Raw genomic sequence first — 20642 nt, 5'->3', positions numbered from 1 at the left:
ACCCACCGAGGAGTTCACAGGCCTGGAGGTGGGAAAAGTAGTGAAGTTGGTAGTTGGAGTTGAGTTTGGAGAGAGTTGGGTGATGGAGTAGAGTGGAGAAGTGGAGAGACTGTGTGTGTCTGGGTCGGAGCCCAGGCACAGTCAGCAAGGTCGGCAGACGGCGGTGGCCGTCTGCAGGAGTTAGTGGACGTCTGCGGAACCGTAGGACCGGGGTCGGGCGGTGGCCCGCCGGTACCGAACCGGGGAGCGGATTGAAGCTAAGCACCAACGCAGGGTATTCAGACCCCTACTAGGCTCTGAAGCCGTTGTAACGGTCAAATTCTCTGATTGCGGTCTGGACCTCAGGGGTTCATTCCCACCCAAGTCCCGTCAGAAGGCAACAGCCCAACCCGTCCGGATAAGAGCCACCGCCAACGGCCAGAGATCCAAGGGCCAGCGCCTGCGGGCAAAACGGGCTCTCCCGACACGTACAAGCCGGGTAGCGGACAACCCGTGGGAATCCATAGGGGTCAAACACTTACACACAGTTGCAGGGAAAGACAGCCGCCATCAACCCGTCCGGGGAAAGGTGAACAAACCGCAGCCGACTACAGGCCCCATCCATCCAGCCGTTTGGTTTACCAGAGACTCTGTCATTGATTACCTGAGTGAGTACACCAGTGCCATCCGGCACAACGCTGCACTGCTGCCCCGCATCCACGCTGCCTCCCTGCATCGGCACCTGCACCTAGCCCCTACCCACCAACATACATCCATCCAAACCCTCAACCGGGGCACCGGGACCAACCGCCCCTACCTCGAGCCACCCAGGAGCAGAAGCACCGGACCCGAGCGCCAGAGATTCCCCAGGCGAGCTGCGTTCCCCCAAATAACCCTCTCCGCCCGCGACACTACCGATTGTCTGTCCGCTGTCTCCAATATCATGTCCTCCTTCTATCTAAAACTCAACCTGTCAAAAACTGAACTTCTCATGTTTCCTCACTCTCCCAACCTTCCGAAACCCAATATTACCATTTCTCTGTGTGGCTCTACCATTACGCCCCAGCAGCACACCCGCTGTCTAGGGGTTATATTTGACTCCGATCTCTCCCCACATTCGTTCACTCGCTCGTTCTTGCCAATTCCACCTCAAAAACATCTCGAGAATTCGACCTTTTCTTACCGTTGACTCTGCAAAAACTCTTACTGTCACTCTCATTCATTCTCGCCTGGATTATTGTAATTCTTTATTAACTGGTCTCCCTGCTACTAAACTCTCCCCTCTCCAATTCATTCTGAATGCCGCAGCCAGGATCATTTTCCTCAGCAACCGGTTCACTGATGCATCTGCTCTTTGCCAGTCATTGCGCTGGTTGCCTATCCGCTACAGAATCCAACATAAACTTATCACTTTCACTCACAAAGCTCTCCACGGTTCCGCACCACTCTACATCTCCTCCCTCATCTCTATCTATCACCCCAAACGTGCCCTCCACTCTGCTAATGACTTAAGACTGACATCCTCAACACTTCGAACCTCCCACTCCCGTCTTCAAGATTTCTCACGAGCTGCGCCTATGCTCTGGAACACTCTACCAAGAACAATCCGATTAATTCCCAACATCCACACCTTTAGGCGGGCCCTAAAAACGAATTTTTTTAGACTAGCCTATCACCTCACCGCCCTGATCTAATCTAGTCCCTTTCTGCCCTTCATAAAATTTACTTCCAATTCTTGTCTCCTGTACCTGTATAATTTCTGGCCGATGACGGGTTCATGCAGCTGGTTTTGAATACCCTATTAAATCGATGGCTGGATCATATATGTGTGGAGCCCTGGACTAGCCAGGTCATCACAGGTACTACAACACACACCCCCACCCCGAGATAGGCACATCAGCCAGACACAAAATCCTTGTTGCCTCCCTCCAGGGGCTGATGTCCACACCAGGTGGGGTGGAGCCAGGCGGTTGGCCCCACCCACTGAGGAGTTCACAGTCCTGGAGGCGGGAAAAAGGAAGTCAGATCAGTTAGGGAAGTGGAAGTGAGAGTGAAGTGAGGAGTGAGAAGGAGTAAACTGACCGTGTCCGGGTGTGTGGCCCGGGCACTAAGAGCAAGGTTGGCAGACGGTAGTGGCCGTCTGCAGGAGAGGCAGATCAACGCGGAACCGTAGGACCGGGGTCGGGCGGGGGCCCGCCGGTACCGAACCGGGGAGGAAACTGAAGCCAGCACACACCGTCAGGACCTGCGGACCCCGACCAGGCTTGGAGTCGCCGTAAAGAGGTCAAATCCGTTAGTGACCGGAACCCCAGGGGTTTCCTAACATTCAAGACCCGATAGAAGGCAACCGTCTGACCAGTAGAAGGAAATACAGCTACCGCCACAGCTAGAGTTCCAAGGGCCAGAGCCTGCGGGCAAAAAGGCTCCTCCGGCACATATACACGCTGGGGAGCGGGTTACCGTTGGGAAGCCATCGGGACCGAACATATACAAAAGGTGCAGGGAAAGGAAGCCACCACCAACCATCCGGGAGAAACCACAGCAGCCGTCCATCCAGCCGTTTGGTTTACCAGAGACTTTGCGTACATTTGTGGCTGAGTACAACCGTGCCATCCGGCACCGTGCTGTGCAGTCCAGGCGACCCTGCACCTTGCCAGCCCTGCCTCCCCGTCACCTCACCGGGCCCCGGGACCACCAACCCCTACCCACGGATTGGGAAAACAACATCCCAGCTGCTCCCTACCATCGCTCCCGGGATCCCCATCACCAGCAGCGGTGGTGCCCAACCTCACCACAACCCGTGGGTGGCGTCACGGACTAAAATCCCCCAAACCAACCACCCCTTTCACTCACAGGCGAGGAGCGCCGCTCGAGTCCCCGGATCCGGCCCACCGCTCGAGCCACCGAGCAGCCATCGCAGCAGCGCCGGATCCGAGCGTTAGCGAGCGCAGCGCAGTGGCGTCCTCCCCGCCCGCGACATATAACAAGCTTTTCTCCCCCCATTCACCTTTTGTGTCTCCCCTATTTCCTCATAGACTGTAAGCTTACGAGCAGGGCCCTCGCTCCTCCTGGTATCTTAATTTTGTTATTTTGTATTGTCTCATATTGTCTGTACATGTCCCCTCTGAATTGTAAAGCGCTGCAGAATATGTTGGCGCTATAGAAATAAAACCTATTATTATTATTTCTCGCCTTTTTATAGCAAGAACAAGACTATGCCTTATACTTTTTTGACCCATCTTGGATGAGCAGGAGAATACCTAAATCTTTGTAATGGACGTTGCATGCTCTGCTAAAATGTTGCATAATTTGCTTTAACATTTTCAGGTATAAATTAAGTCACCTAGGGGAGAACCGTAGTATATTTAAAAAAAAAAAAAAAGTAAAATTAAATATACATATAGGTATGCAGAGAATTAAGCTATCAGAAAAATAGCTTGCTTCAATTTTATATACCGTAGTATATTTAAGAACAATATTTTATTAGATAATTTTAAAAAAGCACACTGATCAAAACACAGAAAGGACTAAACAACACAATTAAACAGTCCCTTCCACTAGCTAGATGTGAGGAGCAGATATGGGGGTATGATAGGCTCTCCCTTATCCCTACCTATCAATGGGGTTTAAACACCCTACTTTGTTCGGTGCCCCCATTCCTTGATGGCTCTCCCTTATTTCTGTCCCTATGGTCACTATGCTATTGCACAATGACAAAAAATAATAACTATTGGACCAGGTTATATATCACTTACATCAAAGACCGACCTTCATAAGGGGGGCCCTGTGGGGATTAAGTTCAATAAACACATCCTCACTCGATGTGTTTCACCCCAACTCATTCATTTGGGGTTCATCAGGACAACTGAGATGGCAGTGACGCACCCAAGGCCTTTGGGGTACTCGGTCCCGGGCCTTGTATTCACTGGGACGTATCATGGGTAGCCATTGCCCGGTTCCGTGACCCTGGGGGCCGCTTAAAAAGGGGGATTAAAAAAAGGGGAAAAATAAAATGTTTTTCGTGACGCCACTTACGGTATGCAGCTATATGAGGAAAGCCGTCATGGCAAAGTCTCTCCCTGCTGGAGCTGGTGGTATTGGGCAGCTTGGATGTTATGGCCTTCCGCAAGTAGAGCTAGGCCCCAGGGGAGGATGATGGTGGTTGTAGTATATTGGTGCGGACGTGTAGGAAGAATTCAGACAACACAGGAGCTGCAGTTTAACTTGTGCTTTACTCACTGGTTTGGAGTAGCTGCAACCCGGCTGGTGCTTGACTCTACCAAACTGGCATTCCCTTTGTTCCAGTGCTGATGTAGTGACCTGGTGAGCTTTACTTCCATGCACCCGTCTGTAGTTGGTGGGTCCCCGTGGCCTGAAACGTTTTGAGGTCCCCTCCGGTTGTCACAGTCTTGGCACATATGGCAGGCAGCTTGAACCTCTCTTGGGGCGGACATCTGTCCCTGTTCCCGGGTTCCCTCTTTGCTGCTGTGCCCCGGACACTAACGTTGACAAGGAACCGTGATGATTCCCTCACCGGGCAGATTTATCAGGTGGGCTTGAAGCGTCTTCCTGAACTAGGGCTCTGCACCCCGCCGGTGCTCGGTCCAGCGAGTACTCACACCGTACTCTCCCTGGCAACCGTACTCCTTTAGCTCACTAAGTCACTTTTACACTCTCTGTCCGAGTATTATAGACTTCTGACTGACTTGATGTGTGACGGGGTCCAATAGGCTGTGCTCTGTTGATCCCACCACCTGCAACCAACTGTGCCGGGGTCCTTTTCCCATATCACACAATCAACAGAGCGAGAAATGGCTGTACAATCCAAAGAGCATTTATTCCAAGCAAATCAAATGGTCCATAACATAATCAACAAAACAGAGGGTAAAATCAGTCCAGTAACACAAATATAGTCCGAAGTAAGGTGATTCCCTGCAGGGTATATAATAAAAAACAAACATGCGGCGCCAATCTCAGCGCGTTATCAAAGCGGCTCTCTGGTGCCCTTTTTTTTACTGAAGTTTTATGCACTCACCTTTTGCCACAAAACTTCAGGCATATATGACTTTTCCAAAGTCTCCTTATCCGGGTCTGCTGCTTGCCTTGAATTGATCCTGTGTATGGTCCTGGCTCGGATTACCACAGGTGAAAAAGTTAAAAATGAAGTAAACCAATTCTGTAGTGGCCGTGCTCCCCGTAGTAATTATTTTAAAAACTCTTGTCCTCAAATGGAATTTATTACTCAAACATACGGAAATAAAAAACGGATATCCGTTTTTTATTTCCGTATGTTTGAGTAATAAATTCCATTTGAGGACAAGAGTTTTTAAAATCATTACTACGGGGAGCGCGGCCACTACAGAATTGGTTTACTTCATTTTTAACAAATATAGTCCGGTAAGCGATAAATGTCCAGGTATCTCTGAGAAGCCAGTTTCTCCCAGAGGATCAATCCTTCTCTTTACAAGTTCTTAAACAGACTCCCTCTCTATTCTCCAGCTCATCCAGACTGACTAATTCTTCAGGTAAGCAGATAGTTTAGGTGGATCTCACACCCCCTCCCCCGACTTAGGAACAAAAGCCTGTCAGGGGAGGAATTAAACCTGCAAATAGGACAATGTACACACAAGGAATAAAGATAATGGACAGTGAACAACGTCCAAACATTAACCCACACAAAATGGTACACAATCCTTAATATTCCACCATCACATGGTGTCTGGTTAACTAACTCTCTGACAAAATGTCCGTCTCCGTCGACTAGACTGACTAGCCCCTCCTTCTCCCAGGTGTCTGACTAGTGGATTGGATGTGTCCCAACCAATAGGTGGCCATCCATCAGGTCCATCTATAGCCTGCTACGCAGTCTGGGGAAAAGGGCATGGATGTGTGTGTTTGCATGTTATTTACCGGCACTGGTCTTCCAGGAATCCGGGGTTAGATGCAGTGCCCTGTGGCACCTGACGCTTCAGGGGCGCCACATTAAGATTGCCTATAAGGCCGCTTTCATAATGTGTTTTTACCTACATTCACTGGTCCCAGCGGAGCTTTCATTCAAACACCCCCGCAAAACGGGTTTCGGACGCATGCGCCAATGGGGCCATTGACTACAATGGAGCGTACGGAGTCAGCGTGTGCGCTGTCTTGCACCATTTTCGGGCATATACGCTTTCTGCTGGCGGACACCCAGACATCTCTTTCTCAAAGTTAAGTAAAAATGAGGCCATTTTTTATCTTTGCTATAGCTGCCCCTCTCACATATGCATAGGTCACATGAGTCTTCCCCATTAATTTACAAACTCGACATGTGATTTGAAGAACGAAAAATAAAATTGCTTGACTATTGACCTGGAGGAAATCCTTTCTCTAAGAGCATCCTTTCCAAATGTTACATAAATTGACTGTTTACATAGATGTCCCGTTTCCTGGTGAAATGAATCGTTAATTATATCACCCTTCCATTTCACTTCATGAATGAAAACTTCAGGACATGTTCGATGGACAGGAAAGTGAGTTAAAATTTTGAAGTCGGCCAGACATGATGGCTTCCTCATAGAATAGGAAGTCTAGTGGATAAAAAAATCACATTTGGGAGCTTTGAGTGATAAACTGAGTGTATCTTCTGTGCAAGTCATCAATCTTCACAGTCATTACAAAATTTCAATTAAATAACACAAAAATCAGGATGTCTCATTTCACAAAGGGATATCATAGCAGGAAAAAGGAAAATGTAATTATATACTGACAGAAGTGAAGTCTAGACACAACTGCGTTAATATAGACTGATGCTTCCTGCAAGCTACAAATGGATATAGTCCAATGTGCCAGTCGTTAAGTGCTCTGGGCTACAAGTAATACTGCTTAAAGGAATATTTCATATTAATTGACAGAGTAGCAATAATAAGGGATCATAAGTCTTTTATATGAGATTAAAAGGCAACTACAAGCAGTACTGTACATTCAAATAACCAGATGAACAGTAGTTCAAAATGGCGCAGCAGGGAGGCTTAATGATTAGCACCACTGCTTTGTAGTTCTGGGTTCAAATTCAATCAGAGAACCCCAGTGCTAACCACTGAGCCTCCATACTACCCTAACAATTCCATTGTAGAAATCTACCATATACAGTGCCTAGAAGTAGTATTCAACCCCCTGCAGATTTAGCAGGTTTACACATTCGGAATTAACTTGGCATTGTGACATTTGGACTGTAGATCAGCCTGGAAGTGTGAAATGCACTGCAGCAAAAATGAATGTTATTTCTTTTTTTTTTCTTTTTTTCTTTAAATTGTGAAAAGTTTATTCAGAGGGTCATTTATTATTCAACTCCTCAAACCACCAGAATTCTGTTTGGTTCCCCTAAAGTATTAAGAAGTATTTCAGGCACAAAGAACAATGAGCTTCACATGTTTGGATCAATTATCTCTTTTTCCAGCCTTTTCTGACTAATTAAGACCCTCCCCAAACTTGTGAACAGCACTCATACTTGGTCAACATGGGAAAGACAAAGGAGCATTCCAAGGCCATCAGAGACAAGATCGTGGAGGGTCACAAGGCTGGCAAGGGGTACAAAACCCTTTCCAAGGAGTTGGGCCTACCTGTCTCCACTGTTGGGAGCATCATCCGGAAGTGGAAGGCTTATGGAACTACTGTTAGCCTTCCACGGCCTGGACAGCCTTTGAAAGTTTCCACCCGTGCCAAGGCCAGGCTTGTCCGAAGAGTCAAGGCTAACCCAAGGACAACAAGGAAGGAGCTCCGGGAAGATCTCATGGCAGTGGGGACATTGGTTTCAGTCAATACCATAAGTAACGTACTCCACCACAATGGTCTCTGTTCCAGACGAGCCCGTAAGGTACCTTTACTTTCAAAGCGTCATGTCAAGGCTCGTCTACAGTTTGCTCATGATCACTTGGAGGACTCTGAGACAGACTGGTTCAAGGTTCTCTGGTCTGATGAGACCAAGATCGAGATCTTTGGTGCCAACCACACACGTGACGTTTGGAGACTGGATGGCACTGCATACGACCCCAAGAATACCATCCCTACAGTCAAGCATGGTGGTGGCAGCATCATGCTGTGGGGCTGTTTCTCAGCCAAGGGGCCTGGCCATCTGGTCCGCATCCATGGGAAGATGGATAGCACGGCCTACCTGGAGATTTTGGCCAAGAACCTCCGCTCCTCCATCAAGGATCTTAAGATGGGTCGTCATTTCATCTTCCAATAAGACAACGACCCAAAGCACACAGCCAAGATTACCAAGGCCTGGTTCAAGAGGGAAAAAATCAAGGTGTTCAATAGCCTAGTCAGTCTCCTGACCTTAACCCAATTGAAAACTTGTGGAAGGAGCTCAAGATTAAAGTCCACATGAGACACCCAAAGAACCTAGATAACTTGGAGAAGATCTGCATGGAGGAGTGGGCCAAGATAACTCCAGAGACCTGTACCGGCCTGATCAGGTCTTATAAAAGACGATTATTAGCTGTAATTGCAAACAAGGGTTATTCCACAAAATATTAAACCTAGGGGTTGAATAATAATTGACCCTCACTTTTATGTTGAAAATTTATTAAAATTTAACTGAGCAACATAACTTGTTGGTTTGTAAGATTTATGCATCTGTTAATAAATCCTGCTCTTGTTTGAAGTTTGCAGGCTCTAACTTATTTGCATCTTATCAAACCTGCTAAATCTGCAGGGGGTTGAATACTACTTGTAGGCACTGTAGAGATGCAGGCTAAGACTGGCCCACCAGAGTACCGAGGAATTCCCCAGTGGGCCCACAGTCTTTAGTGGGCCTTTGAGCCCAGGAGTATTTAACACAGTTGTAAATGCAGTGACCACTAGCAAGCCTGGGGTAGAGGAGACAACATCAATGCCACTGTTAGGGCGGCGTCACACACTATGATATATTGGGCGATATGTAGTCGGGGTCACGGAATTCATGTCGCACATCCGGCATCGTTAGAGATATTGTAGCGTGTGACAGCTACGAACGACTGTGAACGAGCAAAAATACTCACCTTATCGTTGCTCGTTGACACGTCATTCATTTTCATAAAGTCGTTCCTCCTTCTGCGCGCTGGTTGTTCGTCGTTCCCGAGGCAGCACACATCGCTCCGTGTGACACCCCGGGAACGATGAACACAGCTTACTTGCGGCCGCCGGCAATGCGGAAGGAAGGAGGTGGGCGGGTTGCTTCTATTGGGCGGCCGCTGTGTGACGTTGCTGTGACGTCGAATGTCCCTCCCCCTTCAGGAAGAGGATGTTCGCCGCCCACAGTGATGTCGTTAGGGAGGTAAGTACGTGTGACGGGGGTTTAATGACTTTGTGCGACACGGGCAATGAATTGCCCGTGACGCACAGACGGTGACGGCTGTGATCGCTCATGCGCCCTTAGTTTCAGCTGGATGAACAACCTAGGAAACACATCTAGTTGAAATCTATTACAGAGCAGAGAACTAACGGCTCCCTGCCCAGCATGCCTAAACATACCTCCAGCCTATCGGAGGCCAGTAGCAGCAGATAACATTGCAGATGGCGCAATGATGTCACTGTACTGCGTCACTTGCGGTGTATGAAGGTGCAAGAAGAATGAGCCATTTATTTTGGAAGCAAGGATTATTGAACAGGATGGTGTGAGACAACCACTAATGAAGCAAAAATGACAGCTGCAGCAGCCCCCACAGCGTGAAGTGTAGATTTTGGAAATGAAGGGATAATAGCCACGCTGCTGTTCACAAGGGAAGATGCCGATGCTGGAAAGAGTGATTTTTTTCAATGAGTTTTGGAGTTGATACTCCTTCATCAGGATATCACAATTACATACAGCACATCAGGGGGTTAAATATAGTGAATATTTTAAAAAAAGAGCACGCAGGAGATGTCCAATAGACCATCTGATCACTGCAAACATTATACAACATAAATTAAGTGCAAAACATAATGACCATGCCTCAAAAAATAGGAATTCACCCCCTGATGTGCTGTATGTACCGTATTTCGCGAATTATAAGATGTACCCAAAATTTAGAGGAAGGAAATGCAAAAAAAATAATTTTTAATACAAAATAATGAAGTCCATCTTGAAATCCGAGTCTGTCTTATAATCTGTATATAGCTTACTGGGGGGGCACAGTGGAGTATGTTCACAGCTGAAAGAAGTCAGCCTCAGCAGTGTGGCATCCTTCGGGCCAGAGGCTGGGAGGAGGATGTGTTGCGGCAGTGTGATACAGGCTCCATTGATCTCAGGTCACTGTACGCGATGGGCTTCAGGATAAAGGCGGACGCAGCATAAGCGCAGATTGAGATCTTAGAGAGCCGAGATCTCAATTTACACCTACGCCACTTTCACAGCCATTTTCCTCAAGTACATCGCGTCAGAAGCGGCGCATGTGCAGATTGAGATCTTGGCTCATTGAGATCTCGGGCCATTGTCCTGTAGCCATTCTCATCCACTGACCAAAGATCAATGGAGCCTGTATCACCCCGCCGCAACACTCCCTCCTCCCAGCTTTAGGCCCACAGAATGCCATGTCATCGTCGCTGCAGATTTCTTTCAGCTGCGACCTTGCTCCACCGTGCCTTCCAATCAGCTATATCTGGATTATAAGACGAACCCCTGTTTTACCCCTAATTGGGGGGGGGGGAGTGTGCCCTACAAACTGAAAAATACGGTAATTGTAAGTATAAAATCTGAAACGCGTTGAATAAAATCAGCCTTTCCAGCACCTTCCTTTGTGGACAGTAGCGTGGCTATTAACCCTTCATCTCCAATCTTTACACTTTAAGATCATTTTAGGACTCTTGTAGCAGATCAAGTCATGGAACAAAAATCTCACCCAGAAGTTATGTAGAAATGTGCGATAATTAATTTTATATCCAAAAATAGCCATCTTACCCCAAAAATGTATTTCATACCACGTACAGAGCTCCATTCACAGCGCGAGGGCTGGAAAAATGCAAAATCAATTCTTTTGGATGAGCTGTATTTTCTTTTGATTTGCCAGCTCTCACCGTTCTTCACGGCTCAAGAAGAGGAAGAGGGGAAGGAATATTGGTTTAAATAAAAGGAGCACAGTGAAGGAGAATGTTTTCTTTAGTATCCATGTAATAAACAGAAGCGAGAAAATGGCTCCTCTCTCCAGCAACACCGCACTCTACACTTCTCCACAAGTTATACGATCCCTGACTATTTTCATAGTGCATAGTCCATCTATTCTTCTCATGTAAGTGCAGCCATCTCTAGGGAAGTTCTGTACACATCAAATTCTGGAGACAAGAGCTTTCTGCCATTTTACGACAATAATCTCTTTATTCACAGATGTAGCAAAGTTGAGTTTAGCACAAATAATCATCCAAAAATGTCCTATTCTTCGCTTCACAATTTTTCTTATTTTTTGTACAAACATTCTTGGCCCAAGTCATCATTATCTGCATTTTGCTCTTAAGTTATTATTCTTTTCTTTTTGTCTTGTAGTATTCGTTGACGTTATACAAACCCTGGCAAAAATTCTGGCCTCCCCTGGCTGTGAGGATGTTCATTCAGTTGTTTACTTTTGTTTAAAAAAAAAAAGTAGATCCCAGACAAAGCACAAAACTAACTTCATTTCAAATGGCAACTTTCTGGCTTTAGGAAACACTAAAAATAATCATGAAAACATAATGTGCGAGGCAGTAATGGTTACTTTTCAAAACCAAACAGGGGGAAAAATTATGGAATCACTCAATTCTGAGGAAAAATTATGGAATCATGAAAAACAAACAAAAAACACTCCAATACATCACTAGTATTTTGTTGCACCACCTCTGGCTTCAATAACAGCTTGCAGTCTCTGAGGCATGGACTTAATGAGTGACAAACAGTACTCTTCATCAATCTGGCTCCAACTTTCTCTGATTGCTGTTCCCAGATCAGCTTTGCAGGTTGGAGCCTTGTCATGGACCATTTTCTTCAACTTCCACCAAAGATTTTCAATTGGATTGAGATCTGGACTATTTGCAGGCCATGACATTCACCTTATGTGTCTTCTTTCAAGGAATGTTTTCACAGTTTTTACTCTATGGCAGGATGTATTATCATCTTGATAAATGATTTCATCATCCCCAAACATCCTTTCAATTAATGAAATAAGAAAAGTGTACAAAATTTCAATGTAATCTTGGGCATTTATTGAAGATGTAATGACAGCCACAGTGCCTTTACCTGACATGCAGCCCCATATCATCAATAACTGTGGAAATTTACATGTTCTCTTCAGGCAGTCATCTTTTTATTGTTTAGCTTTTCTGTATGTAAATCCCATTTCCTTTAGGCAGTTTCTTACAGTTCGGTCACAGACATTGACTCCAATTTCCGCCCATTCGTTCCTCATTTGTTTTGTTGTGCATTTCCAGTTTTTTTTAGTGTTTCTTAAAGCCACAAAGTTGCCATTTGAAATGACTTTAGTGTTGTGCCATGTCTGTAGTCTGCTTTTTTTAAACAAAATTAAACAACTGAATGAACATCCTCAGAGCCAGGGGTTATTTTTGCCAGGGGTTGTATTTGGATCAAATCCTTCAAAATGGCACGTGCCATGAATTTTGAGCATATCAAACATGCCTCTTAGGCCCCCTTCACACATCAGTGATTCTGTTACTCATGTTACTGTTTTTATATGTACCAGAATCACAGACATAGGCAGACCCATTAAAATCAATGGGTCTGCGCCCACATCAGTGATTTCACACTGACTGTGCTTCCATGCGGCGAACACGTGTTTTTGTGTGTTCCACACGGAGACAAATCCATTTTTCTCAGGCATCACTGATGTCACACGGACTATGCAGTGGTGTGATCCATGTGACACGTACCATAGAAATCACATATCTGTGAAATAAAATGATTTTTATACTCACCTGTCTCCAGCGCTGCTGTCTCCAGCTGCTGCTGTCTCCTGCTTCCAGGCTGGCTAATTATGCTTATGCATATTCACTGCACCACGGCCCAGAAGTAACAGCAGAGAAGAGACAGCAGCGGCCGGAGACAACTGCGCGGGAGACTTCAGCACCATAGACAGCAGCGGCGTGGTCAGGTGAGTATAGAAGTCCCCGATAATAATTGTGGAGACACGGGGCTCAGTGGGTGCTCTCGTCCATTAAAACGCACCACCCTTAGAAAAGCAGCGTGGCTCAGGGCTCATCCCAACTGAACGCCGGCCTCCTTAACCGTGGGCGTAACACTACTCAGACAACACAGGGTGAGGGAACCACAATAATTAGACTTTATTGGATCCCCAAACAATTAACGGCACATAACACATAACCAGCAAAACACAAATGTAACAGGCAACAGAGTCTCACCCTTCCGCTGGCTCACCAGGCATTTAGAATGTCCATGCCTCAGAGGTTCCAGGGCTATTTACTCCAATTCAGCAGCACCCCGCTTTTGGCGGGCACCCACTGAGAAAGGAATAATGCCAGATTTAGAAAGCTGTCTGAGGTCTGCAAACTATGTACCAGGTGACTGAACTGTCCCAACCTGAGTATCCACCTTAGGTAGTCCTGGTATGATGTTACAATCCTGGCAGCCGGAGTCGAAATCCCTAGGCTGTGGATATGGTCTTCAACCGGAACCGGAGTCCCTAGATTGAAGCCATAAGATATACTGATCCTCTAGTCAGCTCCTAAGAGCTTAGACTGGATCCATCAGCATCCATCAACAACCACCTGGTGGCTTAAAGAAGTCCTTTTTATAGCCACAGCCTTCCACTTGGATACACTGAGTCCTCATCGGATTGTTTGGACAAGATTGCTTCTCCCATTGGATGAATTTCAAGCTGCATGGATAATGTTCATTTAAATGGTGTGCATAGAAAGACTGAGGATATCTACATGAAGTCTGCAAATCACAGACTCGACAATGGCTACTAAGGAAATCACATTAGCAATACACAACTACATTACAATGGTTACTGGAAGAGTCTGGAGAAACAATAGCTAAGCAAACATGAGGTAATACACAATAGAACAATACGTCTGGCTGAATGTTAAGAAACTTTAACCCATGAGAGGCATTGGGTGTCCATGTCCTCACAATAATAATAATAATAATAATAATACTAAATCTTTATTTCTATAGCACCAACATATTCCACAGCGATTTATAATTCAGGAGGTTCATATACAAACAGGTAACAATTATAGAAAATACAATAATTAAAGAAAAAAGAAGACAACCCTGCTCGTGAGAGCTTACAGTATACAATGAGGTGAGGGTGGAAGGGACAAGGTACAAGTGCTTATTTAAAATGACAATCCAGCCATCTCAAAGAAATGGGGGATAGATAAAGGCTGCCTAAACCAGTCAGCCAAAACTTTGAGATGCTTTTGGGTGCAGTGGAGTTTGATAGGGAGTTATGTTCTGAGAAGTTGTGGAGGGACTATGGGAATTTAGTTTGGCTAGGGAGTGTTATAGGCCACTCTAAAAAGATGTGTTTTTAGGGAACGTCTTAAGCCGAGTAAGTTGTGGTTCGTCCTAGCTTCTTGGGGTAAAGCATTCCAGATGATTGGTGTAGCTCGGAAGAAGTCTTGGATCCAGGAGTGGGAGGTATGAATTAGTGTGGATGCTAGTTGAATGTCGTTGGCAGAGTGTAGAGAACGAGTAGAGTGATAGACAGAGAGGAGGGTGGAGATGTAGGGGGGTGCCGCACTTTGGAGAGCTTTGTGGGTGAGAACAAGATATTTGAATTGGATCCTGAGATATATGAGCAGCCAGTGCAATGACTGGCATAGAGTGGAAGTATCCGACTAATGGTTTGCCAGATAGGTGACCCTGGCTTCTGCATTAAGGATGGACTGTAAAAGAGAGAGTCTAGTTATGGGGAGACCAGTTAATAGAGAGTTACAGTAGTCAAGGCGGGAGTGGATCAGGGCCACAGTGAGGGTTTAAGTAGTTTCCATGGTGAGAAATGGGCGGATTCTAGAGATGTTTTTTAGGTGCATGTGACAGGAGCGGGCAAGAGACTGTAGATAGGAGGTGAAGGAGAGATTGGTGTCAAGTATAGCACCCAGACAGCGAGCCTGCTGCCTAGGAGTTGTCGTGGTGCCGCACACAGAGAGGGAGATGTAAGGTTTAGGAAGTTTAGAAGATGGAGGGAATAGAAGAACTTCAGTTTTAGAAAGGATAAGTTTCAAATAGAGAGCAGACATGATGTTGGAAACTGCAGTCAGGCAGTCACTGGTGTTCTGTAGTAATGCAGGGGTGAGGTCAGGGGATGATACGTATAGTAAAGATGGTACTGAAAGACAAATCTACTGATGGTCTATCCAATTGGGGAAGTGTAGAGGGAGAAAAGAAGAGGGCCAAGGACTGAACCTTGAGGGACCTCAACAGTGAGAGGAAGAGGAGAAGATGTGGAGCTAGGAAATAATACACTGAATGAGCGGCCAGAAAGATAGGAAGAAAACCAGGAGAGCACAGTGTCCTTTAGGCCAATTGACTGGAGCATTGAGAGAAAAAGATGGTGGTCAACAGTGTCAAAGGCTGCAGAGAGGTAAAAAAAAAATAAGCAGAGAGTAGTCACTATTACATTTTGTTGTCAGAAGGTCATTGCTCTTTTTGATGAGGGCAGTTTCTGTTGGGTGAAGGGGGCAGAAGCCGGACTGTAAAGGATCTAGAAAAGAATGAGTTAAGAGGTAGCGGATGAGGCGGGAATAGACCAGGCGCTCTAGTGGAGAGTGGTCTGTAGTTACTTGTGTAGGATGGGTCGAGAGAAGCTTTCTTTTAATAATGAAGTAATGATAGAGTGTTTGAGGAAGGATGGGAATATACCAGAAGAGAGAGAAAGATTGAAGATTTTAGTTAGGTGAGTAGTGACAACCGGAGAGAGGGACTGGAGTCATCAAGTATTTTTACCTTTTTAAAACGAAACCTCTGGAAATGCCAAATCCTACCCACAATGGTGAACACTTAAGGGCACTTTACACGCAACGACATCGATAACGAGATGTCATTGAGGTCACAGAATTCGTGACGCACATCCGGCCTCATTAGTGACGTCGTTGCGTGTGAAACGCACAAACGACCGTTAACGATCAAAATTACTCACCTAATCGTTGATCGTTGACACGTCGTTCTAATCCCAAATATCATTGCTGCTACAGATATGATGTTATTCATCGTTCCTGCGGTAGTACACATCGCTACGTGTGACACCGCAGGAACGAGAAACAACATTGTACCTGCGGTCGCCCACAATGAAGGAGGAAGGAGGTGGGCGGAATGTTCGTCCCGCTCATCTCTGCCCCTCTGCTTCTATTGGGCGGCCGCTTAGTGACGCCGCTGTGACGTCGCACGAACGGTTCGCCGGCAACAGTGACGTCGCTAGGCAGGTAAGTATGTGTGATGGGTGAAAGTGATGTTGTGTGCCACGGGCAGCGATTTGCCCGTGACGCAAAACCGACGGGGGCGGGTATGCTCGCTAGAGATATCGATAACGATATCGCAGCGTTTAAAGTGCCCTTTACTGTACAAAATCAGCATAAAAAATGTACAAATTAAAAGAGCATTTGACACACATCAAGAACAGGCAAAAAAAAGCCACCAAAAACTTGACAAAAAAAGGCATGAATGCAAAAATGAATCAGGCCTTTTTTTTTAATTTTTAAATAAAATTTAAAATATTTTCCTTGAGCTTTCAAAATAAATTGTTCTTTTCTCTGTTTCCCAACTGCAGCTTGTTGAAAAGAAAAAGAAAATCTTTACTCACCCTCCCCAGGTCCAACTTTTAGTCTCTGTCGCTGCTTCCAGTGTCTGTCATTGGTTGCAGTGCTGACATTATGTCAGCAACACTGCAGCTAATCAGTGATCTCACTGAGATCATTTATTGGTTGCAACACTGCAGAAAATAACAAACACTGGGAGCAGTGGTGGAGACTCAGTGCTGGACCTGAGGAGGGTGAGTAAAAAACAGTTTGTTATTTAAAAAAAAAAAAATTAAAAGAAAAGTTTGCTGTCAGCTTTTAGCTTGAGATACCTACACATTGGGCAGGGTATAAGCATTTGTAGTGCCCCTGAACCCATCACTGCACTACAAGGTACTGCATCCTGCCAAGGATGCAGGGCAGACCCCCAGGGACCTGGAAGACCAGTGCTGGTAACAGCAAAACACATTAAAATCCCAGTTTTCCCCATCCACAGACTGGTGACAGACTGCAGTGGACCCAATTGATGGTCACGCAGGGGTGGAGCCGATCCGGTCCACTAGACGACAACCAGGTGTGAGGGGACGAACAGTTAGACAGTTAGTAAGTGGAAGTTAGGGAGAACTGACGTAACTCCTCTGACACAGGCGTGTGACGGTGACCTGAGGGCCCAGGCGGGTGGTTGCTGGTGGAGTACGGCGAAGTACTCCTGGAACCATAGAACCGACGGGGTACAGAGCCCTAGGTCAGGCAAACGCTCCAGGCAGATCTGATAAAATCTGCACAGTGAGGGAACCATCCAGGACCTCACTGACCTTAGACGTCCGGGGGCACCAGCAGTAACGAGAGAACCAGGGACCGGAACGGAACACCGACCCTACAGGGTCGACACTGCCGCCGTACGTTCCCCTGTATGTAACTCCTTTTAAAGTGACCACCAGGGTCACGGAACCGAGCAACAGTCACCCAGTGACACATTCCAGTAGTACACCGGCCGGGACCGAGTACCCATAGCCCTGGGGCAGGACACATTCATCTCATTATCCTCAGAGTAAGTAATGCAATGAAAGGTATTATATAAAGCTGAAGAAAATGACAAGTTCACACCAGCTAGAGTCCGTGAGAGATCTTAAGCAGCTCCTCCTCTCCCTTCCCTACCTCTGGGCACAGTGACCTTTTTTTTTACAAATTGTACAGTTTTACCAGTTCTATAAATGTATCATTGCTGGAGACAGATTTTACATTGTGGCCCAGGAACTTGAAGTCACACATCTCTAGGCTCCCACGCTCCCTTATCTCCTTTTGTCCTGATGCTTGTTATAAAGCGTAAACTCTAAAACCGGTGTCCACAGCTCAGGCGTAATGTGTGGCATAATAGTCATGTAAATAAAATAGAATAAAAAATATAAAATCACAACAAATGATTTTAATAGAAAGATACATGGTTTAAATACAAATAAATATAAGCAGGGTCGGATGGGCCTGGCGGGGTACCGGTGAAACCCTCGGCGGGCCATTGTCTCATTTGCCTCAGAGAACCAGGCCGGTTACTTAACAATAATTCAGGGCTGCCGCCCGCCGGATATATTAACAAAACTGTTCATTAAAATCACCTCCTACCTGCCCGCACTCCTGTGTTCCTCTTTTGATCAGCTGGTCTGGCGTAATGTTGTGGGTGCTACATGTTGTAAATTTGACATTGTGCCAACCATGCCAGTTAATTAAAGCAGGGGCCATGGAGGCTATAGGGAGCTATTCTGTCCACTAGCCATGAAAAACTGACCTAGCCGCTGTGTGAGGGGCAGCTGGGGCCACAGGCGAGACCTGGCTCTACTGGCTGTGCCTTTCTCTCACTTTGACCTCTCCACAGAGCAATGAGATAGGGATGGTTGGTGGGGGTCCTGGTTGTGTGGGTGGACTTCAGGGTGCTTTACACACTGCGACATCGCTAGCGATCTCGTTACCGATGTAACACTCAAAATCGTGACCGGCGCTACAAAAAATGACCTATGAGCGATCTCGTCAAATCTTATCTGCAATCTGGCGTATCACATCGCTAACGAGATTGCTAGCGATGTCGCAGCGTGTAAAGCACCCTTTAGTGTGTGCAAGGCATGCAGATCCTCGAACAATCCAAAGCCCTCCCGTTAGGGATTGATAGATACAGATTCAGTTTTCTTATTCGACAGTTTTTTGTTGTCATGCACTATAAGCGGATAACCGGGGCTTCTATACTGGTCCTCAGGATAGGTCTTCTGATCAGGGCCACCATCAGGGTATTAGAAGCCTTACTGGTGTATGGTGTGTGTTTTTCTGTTAGAGACAGAATGAAGACATATATACCAGGATGGGAACATATATACCAGGAAGAGCGCAGGAGGAGGACATAAATACCAGGAAGAGCCCAGGAGGGAGATATATACCAGAAAGAGCCAAGGAGGGGGACATATATATTCCAGGAGGGGGTCATTAATATTCCAGGGGGGGGACATATATATACCAGGAGGGAGACATATATACCAATAAGAGCCCAGGAGGGGGACATATATACAAGGAGTGGGACATATATATCATACAAAGCCCAGGAGGGGGACATAACATGTATATCAGTAAGAGCCAAGGAGGGGGACATATATACCAGAAAGACCCCAGAAGGGGGACATATATAACAGAAAGAACACAGGAGGACATATAAACCAGGAAGAGCCCAGGAGAGGAACATATATACCATGAGGGGGACATATATACCAGAAGGAGCCCAGGAGTGGGACATAAATACCAGGAAGAGACCAGGAGGGGGACAAATATACCAGAAAGAGCCCAGAAGGGGGACATGCAAACTGGAGATCAAAATTAGAGAAAAATGTATGATCACTTGATTTTTTCAGAAATAATGTAATCAACATTGGTCAACATTTGAAGATTTTTTGTAAGGGATACACCATGCCATTAGAACAGTGTTTTACAAAACATCCAAAGTTTATCAACATAAACCCTTTATTTTGCCCAAAACGTGATGATCATAATTAGAGAACAGCAATGACTGTAGCACAGAATAAATTTTCTGAAGTCGCCAATCAGTAGGAAGTGTACAGGCCTTTGCTTTGAATGACTGATTGACATCACATCTATCTCAAGCTTGGCCATTGAGCTGGAGGCTGGATCATGTGCTGGTCATCATGCCGGCAACTTTCTTCTTTGAGATTTACTACTGAATACTTCATGGTGACTAGCCCATAGAATAGGATATTTATATCCACCTCCTGATGAACCAATGAAAAGGGTAAATGCGTTGAGGTTTACATGTGTCCATGAGAGGCTCCAGATCTACATTCCATCTCTATAGCCTGTTTGGAAAGTGATGAGTACCCCTATGTATCTACCCTGTATCTGCCAATATTTTTATTTATAAGCTATTAGCACTGTGCACTTTATCATATCACTATAGCACTTTAGTAGGCACTGCACTTTTTCTGGTAGGGTCATACAGGGATAGATAGGGTAAGTCTACGTTGAGTCGGGGCACCATTACGCTACCTGCCAACCTCCGCAGACAGGTAGGGCACAGAAGGGAGTGACTCGCACAAGGTCAGTATTATCTTCTCCCTGTTCCTGTGCACTTCTAGAAAGATGTTCACTGAATTTCACACCTGATTGGAATTTTAATGTTAATTCAATAAAAACACTAGTTTTATGCCCTATACTAATAGAAAAGGTTTTGAAATTTTTGAATGACTTCAGCATATCTGTGGCACAGGACATCACTAGTATCTCACACTGCTCTGGTTGGATTTTGGTCCACTCTTCTTCCAGTCTCTTCCACAGTTCTTTAACTGTTGCAGGTTTCTTGGCCATAACTTGTCACCAAGGATTTTGCAGAGGTTTTCATCTGGGTTTAGATCAGGACTCTGGCTGGCCATTTCATTGTTTCAATGTTTTCTGTTTCAAGCAACTGCTTTACCCGATTTGCTGTGTGACAGGGA

This window comes from Anomaloglossus baeobatrachus, chromosome 3 (genome assembly GCF_048569485.1).
Source record: "Anomaloglossus baeobatrachus isolate aAnoBae1 chromosome 3, aAnoBae1.hap1, whole genome shotgun sequence".
NCBI classification, from domain to species: Eukaryota; Metazoa; Chordata; class Amphibia; order Anura; family Aromobatidae; genus Anomaloglossus; species Anomaloglossus baeobatrachus.
Note: the sequence above shows the minus strand (reverse complement) of the source record.